We start from the raw sequence: 7700 nt of genomic DNA, 5'->3' as shown, positions 1-7700 counted from the left end.
AAACCTGGGCACCAAATGCTGAATTAAGCCCCTGCCTCCCACCCTGTGGGAGTCCAGGATGTTCCTGTGGCTGCCCTGGCTGGCTCCAGACCCTGGCAGGGGGCTCACAGACCTGGCATGAAGTCAAAAACACCTGTGGCTTCCATTTCAGCCCGTGGAACAAACTGCCAACTCTGTGTGAGGAATTACAAGCCATAAGGGTTTGAGTAGTGTGGTAGTTGAGTTAACACAGGGTGGAAAAGTAGAATTTTGGGGTTTTTAGAATGGGGTTCAGGGGACAAGATGGAGGGATTTGGGCGTGTCCTGACCTTCTTCTCCTTCTCCTTGCCCTCCATGTCTCGCTGTGCTGGTGACACTTTTCTGTTGGTTTCAGGCACAGACACACTGTCCAACATCAATGACAGACATTGGCACGTTATTGTAACCACGACACACGGAGTTTTTGGTATAAAATGTGAGCACTGCCCTGAGGGCAGACAGAATGCCATGGCCGAGCTGCTGGACAGAGCTCAGCAGGGCAGAGAGAGAATGTTCTAGATCAGGGAAAATAAACACCCTTGAGAGGCCGACCCTGTGCATTCAGACTCCTCCTTTGGCTGTGGGGCTGGGAAATGAGGAATTTTACACTCTTGGGGTCACCTCGACACCCAGACCCCGAGACCACCCTGACAGTGCTGGTGAGTCACACCTTGACCCCTCGAGCAGCACAAACTGCAGGACTGGCTTTTCTCCCAAAGCTTTCATTGCTGGGGGTGAGCAATGTTGGAAAGTTCAGGAGTGCTGCACACCAGGGAGCAGCAGGGAGCTGGGCTGGGCTAAAACCCCAAGTGGGGCTCTGCTGCCTCTCCACTGACTGCCCCAAACAGAAGCAGAAGGATTTTCTCCCCTTTTCCCTTCAGGGATCCTCAGGCAGAGCAGGACCCCCAGGAATACTGGATGTTTTACCCGTGGTCAAGTAGCACAAACCCATTTTAATCTGAAGCTCCTGGAGCATCTCTGTGTTGGGAGCAGCACAGGCTGTAAATAATTGGAGCATTAAGGAGAATTTACACCCCTAGGGCCAGCCCTGGAGGATTAAAACCTCCTGGAACCATTTACCTTGAGAAAATGATAAAATTTCCGAGGGCTGATGGTTCTTTGGGAGGAGGTTGGAAGCAGAGGCTGCGCTTGGCTTGTCCTTACCCAGTATCAATTCCAGTTCTCCAAAGACATTTGCTGCCATTATTTTGATATCCCTGCCCTTTCCTGCCCTTGGAGTGCTGGAATTGTGGTGCTGGGACAGATTCAATTAACAGAGCAGAGGGATGCTGACCTTTCCCAGGCTGTTATTCTAGCCCTGATTTGCTTTAGGGGGGAAATACTTCTTTCTTTCCTGTATAAATATGAAATAACAAATAAACAACCCATTGATTTGTGGTCTGGGGAAAAAAATAGACAAAAAAGTAGAAGAAGGAGAGGAAAGAATGAAGTGGTGGGGCTCAGCCACTGCAGTGGCTGAGTCTGCTCCAAGTTGCCATGTGTCACCATTAGAGAGGTGCTGGAGGGTTCCTGCAGAGCTTTTTCCAGGGAATTAGCTTGGCTCCGTGCCTTTGCTAACTCTGGGGTTGGTTTCCTGCAGGGAGAGGAGGAAATGTCCTTTCTGTGGCTCTTTCACAGGTGACAAACCAGGCTGTGACAGCTCCTGGCTGGGCTGGGGATGTGGGATGGGATCTGGGGGAGGAGGTCACTGGGGCAGGGATCTGGGGCAGGTTTGGCTCCGAGCCTGGGCTGGGGAGGTCACTGGGGCTGGGCATGTCGGGGCACACCCTGGGACGCCAAAATTTTGGGGTCTTTATGTTGGGATGACCCCGAGAGTGTAAAATTCCTCATTTCCCAGCCCTGCAGCCAAAGGAGGAGTCTGAATGTGCAGGGTCGGCTTCTCAAGGTTGTTTATTTTCCCTGATCTAGAACATTCTCTCTCTGCCCTGCTGAGCTCTGTCCAGCAGCTCGGCCATGGCATTCTGTCTGCCCTCAGGGCAGTGTTCACATTTTATACCAAAAACTCCGTGTGCCGTGGTTACAATAACGTGCCAATGTCTGTCATTGATGTTGGACAGTGTGTCTGTGCCTTGAACCAACAGAAAAGTGTCACCAGCACAGCAAGACATGGAGGGCAAGGAGAAGGAGAAGGAGGTCAGGACATGCCCAAATTCCTCCATCTTGTCCCCTTGAACCCCATTCTAAAAACCCCAAAATTCTACTTTTCCACCCTGTGTTAATTCAACTACCACACTGCTCAAACCCTTGTGGTTTGTAATTCCTCACACAGAGTTGGCAGCTTTTCCCACAGGCTGAAATGGAAGCCACAGGTGTTTTTGACTTTGTGCCAGGGTCTGTGAGCCCCCTGCCAGGGTCTGGAGCCAGCCAGGGCAGCCACAGGGGTGTCCTGGACTCCCACAGAGGCACAGCCCGGGCTCCTGTCCCGGGCTCCTGTCCCAGCCCAGGTGACACCTCTGGGTCGTTCTCAGCCTTCCTCATCAGCCAGCACGGGAGATGATGTCCTCAATCCCTCCTCTATTCCTTCCCACCTTCCCCCAGCTCAGAGGATGGCTCCCATCAGTCTCCCTGGGATTTCTGCAGCTCTCCAAAGCAGGGAGTTGGGGACTGATGGAAATTACAGGCAGAGATAATAACAGCAACGTGTATTATTTATAGATCACAGAATCCAGGCTCAGAAAACAAACAATAAAGCACAATAAAGCAATCTTCTATTGCTCAGCTCTGACAGACAGGCTATAACCCTTAGAGGTGTTTGGATGACCATTCTCAGATCCAAATGAGACACTGCAGTGCTTCCCAAAGTGTGTTTGTGTCCTGATGAATGAAAACGAGCGGAGAGGAAGGTTGGAAATGTGACAATCCGCAGCAGCACTGTTAATTTTCCACAGCTTTGTCATTTACTTGCAGAACCTTAATCTATTTCTTGTATGGCTTTTTGGTTGCTCCTTCCATCAGAGCCCCACAGACTGCAATATTCCGCTCAGTGAGCTGAAATATCTGTCGATGGAAAAGCAGCTCCTCATCAAAGCCCTGGGAACTGCCGTGGGCTTGTTCTGTACGCTGGGATTACCTGAGGAAACATTGGATGGGCTGAGAAATAGGCTCTTCTTATTTAGAGAGAGCAGAAATCAAAACTCCTAAATTAAAAATACAATTTTTTTCTCGCTTTAATTCAATAAGGTGTTCTACCCTCTCACAAAACTCATCTGCAAAGGGGGCAGGAATAATCCCTTAATGAGAAACAAAGAAGGGAAAATGCTTTATTTGATGTCTCAGCTGCTCTGAGCTCTGTCTCTGGGACTGGTGCCTCATCCCCTCTCCTTTACAGGGCGTTTCCAGCCCCCAGGGATCCCACACATCCCAGCCAGCTCCATGTCCTGCTTTGCCCCCTCTGAACCCACAGGTTTCAGCACAGAGGGGTTTTGTCCTCTTTGGAAGCCCCCAGGTTTTGTAGGCTGAGGCTTGGAGCAGCCTGGGGCGGTGGGAGATGTCCACGCCCGTGGCAGGGCTGGGATGGGGCATGGGGCAGCTTTCAGGTCCTTCCCAGGCAGGCTTTTCCCCCCTGGCACATCCCAGGCACAGACAGAACCCACGGCGTCCTGACAGCTCAGAGCCCCAGCCTGTCCTCTCTGTTAAACACGAACTGTGCTTGAAGAGAATCCCGGAATAAACTGGGCTGGGAGGGATCCCAGGCTGCTCCAAGCCTGTCCAGCCTGCCCTGGACACTTGCAGGGATCCTGGAGGGATCTGCTCTGGGCAATTCCAGCTGTTTCTGAACCCTGAGCTGCCCTTTTCCCCCTGCCCCAGGACCCCAGAGCTGCCCGAGCAGGGGAAGATCCCAGCCCTGCCTCCCTCATTTGCCATAAACTCCTCATTCACAGGGACCTGCTGGCACCAATTCCTTTTTCCTGTTATCTCTGCCTTTCTGTTGAAGGCCCATTATTGGCTTTAATCACTGAAATGAATTTGTTAACGAACTGCCTGATAAGCTTGCCATGGCTAATGTTGGGAGGGTTTTATCTCCCTTTTATTTTTTTATTTTTTTGGTTATTGTTTCTTCCATATCAAATAACTAAATAAATGCATTAAAAACTTGCTGCAGCTGATGGCAGCCTGGTCTTTTTGCTGCGGGCAAACCACGGGAATGAATTCAGTTACAACTGCTGTGATGGGAAGAGGAGTTAATGGGAATTTCAGCGGCAGGAGGAGCTGAGGAGGATTAGGTCTGAGTGCCTGTTCCACCCCACAGCAGGGACCAGCCGTGGCACGGCGACAGGAGCTTGGGAACAATTCCCAGGGGTCATTTCACAGAATTCAAGCACTTCCCGAGGCTGGGCAGTGTCCAGGGACAAGCTGGAGCCCGGCTGGGAGTGGGCAGAGGCTGGCCTTGGTCGGAGGGGTTTTTGCAGCCTGTCCTGGGCTGACTGTACGATGCTTTTATCCCCAATTGTCTGTTCTGTTTATGCTGAATAATAAGTTTTGCACCTTTAGGACTCGTTCCAGGAGTGAAGGGAGGAGAAGAAGAGCAGAGTTTGTTTTCAGAAACTGCACTCACTCCTCCACATTCCTTCTCCTGGATGTGTTATCCGTGGATGCACAGACAGCAGGACAGAGCTCTCCTTTGCTTTTAGTTAGTTTCAGCTCGCTGAGGCAAAGTTCCCTGGACTGTGGCTTTTCCTTTTCTTTGGACCTGCTCAAACCTGCTCTGGGCTGAACACCCAGAAGAGCAGCGGCAGCTCGCACCTGCAGCCCAGGAGGGAAAGATTTTTCTGAGTTTGTCTCTCTTTTAGAACAGCAAGAAGTTTTATTGATAAATATTATTTAAGTTTTCTTGTTTAATAAACAGGTTTTTTCCACTTTTCTCCAAAAAAAGTATTTTCCCCAAACCAGCTGAGGGAGAATTGAATCTGCTTTCTAAAAGAACCCCTTTAAAGGTTCTCTCCCAAATTTGCCCTAAACCAAGACACGGCCCCAGTGATTCTGTGATCCCACAGCTGAGGCTGCAGTGGTGCTGTTAAAAACCAGACCAGACCCCCGGTACTAAAAGTGATTTCAGCATTTATTGCAATAAAATGAAAGGCCTAAAGCAAGGGGGGCAAGGCTCATGTTGGGATGCAGGAATAGGTGCTGTGTGATCCCATTCAGGATTATTTTGGGATGCAGGAATAGCTGCTGTGTGATCCAGGATTATTTTGGGATGCAGGAATAGGTGCTGAGTGATCCCATTCAGGATTATTTTGGGATGTAGGAATAGGTGCTGTGTGATCCAGGATTATTTTGGGATGTAGGAATAGGTGCTGAGTGATCCCATTCAGGATTATTTTGGGATGTAGGAATAGGTGCTGTGTGATCCAGGATTATTTTGGGATGTAGGAATAGGTGCTGAGTGATCCCATTCAGGATTATTTTGGGATGCAGGAATAGGTTGAAAACCTGGGGCTGCTGGGAGGCAATCTGTCTCAGCACCTTGTTGGTGACATCTCTGCTTCACCAGAGCATGGGAGCTTTGGAGGTGACACCATGGCCAGCCAGGTGTCCTTGGAGTCACCATTCCAGGGTTCGGGTGTCTTTGGAGTCACCATTCCAGGCTCAGGTGTCCTTGGAGACACCATTCCAGGCTCAGGTGTCCTTGGAGTCACCATTCCAGGCTCAGGTGTCCTTGGAGTCACCATTCCAGGGCTGGGTGTCCTTGGAGTCACCATTCCAGGCTCAGGTGTCCTTGGAGACACCATTCCAGGCTCAGGTGTCCTTGGAGTCACCATTCCAGAGCCAGGTGTCCTTGGAGTCACCATTCCAGGCTCAGGTGTCCTTGGAGTCACCATTCCAGGGCCGGGTGTCCTTGGAGTCACCATTCCAGGCTCAGGTGTCCTTGGAGTCACCATTCCAGGGCCGGGTGTCCTTGGAGTCACCATTCCAGGCTCAGGTGTCCTTGGAGTCACCATTCCAGGGCCAGGTGTCCTTGGAGTCACCATTCCAGGCTCAGGTGTCCTGGTTCTAACGCACCCGAGGTTTTAAGGGTTAAAAATGGATCCCAGCAGCCCATGAGTATCTTCAGTGTAGAAATGCAGGGGAAGGGAGATGTTTGTGAGAGAAACAAAGCCCGGAGGGCTGGGGGACAGCAGACTTCACCTTGCACGGAGGAGATGGATATTGAAGGAGAGGAGGAGGTGGGCTGGGAGCTCCTTTGTGAAGGTTAGGATGGTTTTCCCTTTCCTTTTGTTTCCCCCATTCATTTCCAAGAGGATCGCCCAGAATAACAATCCCTTGTTTTGTCGGGCTGATAATTGCATTGCTAATTGAGTGCAATTTGGACAATCACATTCCAGGGCTGCTTTAATCGCTGCATATTCATGATGCCATTGGAGATGGAACTCCATTGTCTGCTGCGGACCAGGCAGCTTTGAAAGCAAACCCGAAGCAGGAGGGGATTGATTTGTCCTCCCAAAGCTCCCTCCTGTCCCTCTGCTGCTGGATCTCCCCATCCATCCCCTCCCTTCCCGTGGGAGCAGTTCCAGCCCATCCCCACCTTTGCGGCTGTCCGGCAAATGCCTGCCCTGATGCTTCTGTCAGGAAAATTAATGCACAAACGCCAGAGGTTTATGTCCAAAACGGAGACGGAGGAGTCCTTTTACTTTATTCGAATAAAGGGAGAGGCCACGGGGCATTCCCCTGGGGTCTCTCCAATTTTTGGAGGACGCAGCCTCGTTTTTATCCCAATTTCCCGGCTGCATTTCCCTCTCTCTTTCCCATTGGCTGAGGCACTTGAGAGGCACAAACTTCCCAGAACGCCTGATCCCAAAGATTGCATCGGTTTTCACTCTCTAATGTGTAACCCTTTTAAATTTTTAATTATGGAATTTAGGGTTTCCCCGCATTGTTCCTTTCATCTCTCAGTATCCAATTTCATTTATCAGCAAACCTAAAGCTTGTTTGTAAAAGCGAATATCTTTTTCCATTCATCAATCAGTGGAATCCTTCCCATTGTTCCTTTCATCTCTCAGTGCCAGTTTTATCTACCAGCAGACCCACAGCTTTTTTGGGAAGACTCAGGAGCTTTGGTTGCAACACCTGAACAGGTAAAGGCAACAAATCCATGCTAAGAAACCCCTCGGGTCTTTAGGACACAATTTTTTATATTGCATTAGAGCATTTCCTGGATCAGTTTTTAACTGATTTATTGCAAAGATAAATTGCAAAGATAAATTTAACTGATTTATTGCAAAGAAAGCCCCCTAAGAAGCATCTTTGTGGAACAGCCTTTGCTTCTGAAAGATGTTTAAAATTAAATGTTTGAAAAGAAATGACTGCAGAAGTATGAATATTGACATCCCCCAGGTCACACACCTGTAGTTCTGTGGAGTTTGGAATGAAATCTGTTACAATTTTTTTTTCCCTGATCCTTTGATTTTGGCACTTTGGGATAAGGTTCAATGGACACAGAGGAATTCAGTCAAAGGTTGGAGTTGTTGGTCTTGGAGGTCTCTTCCAACCTTAAGGATTCTGTGATTTGAAAATGTTTTTTTTTTAGGAAAAGCAGCCACAGGAGAGCCCCAATTCCATTGGTGAGAGGGAATTTAACAGCAGTAACCCCTGAATTCCCCGTGCTGGGGTGTTGCCACTTCAAAATCCACAGCACAGGCTGGGGAAAATGGGAAAATACG

This window comes from Vidua macroura, chromosome 8, assembly GCF_024509145.1.
Source record: "Vidua macroura isolate BioBank_ID:100142 chromosome 8, ASM2450914v1, whole genome shotgun sequence".
In the NCBI taxonomy this organism is placed as follows: domain Eukaryota; kingdom Metazoa; phylum Chordata; class Aves; order Passeriformes; family Viduidae; genus Vidua; species Vidua macroura.
This window is presented reverse-complemented; position numbering follows the sequence as displayed.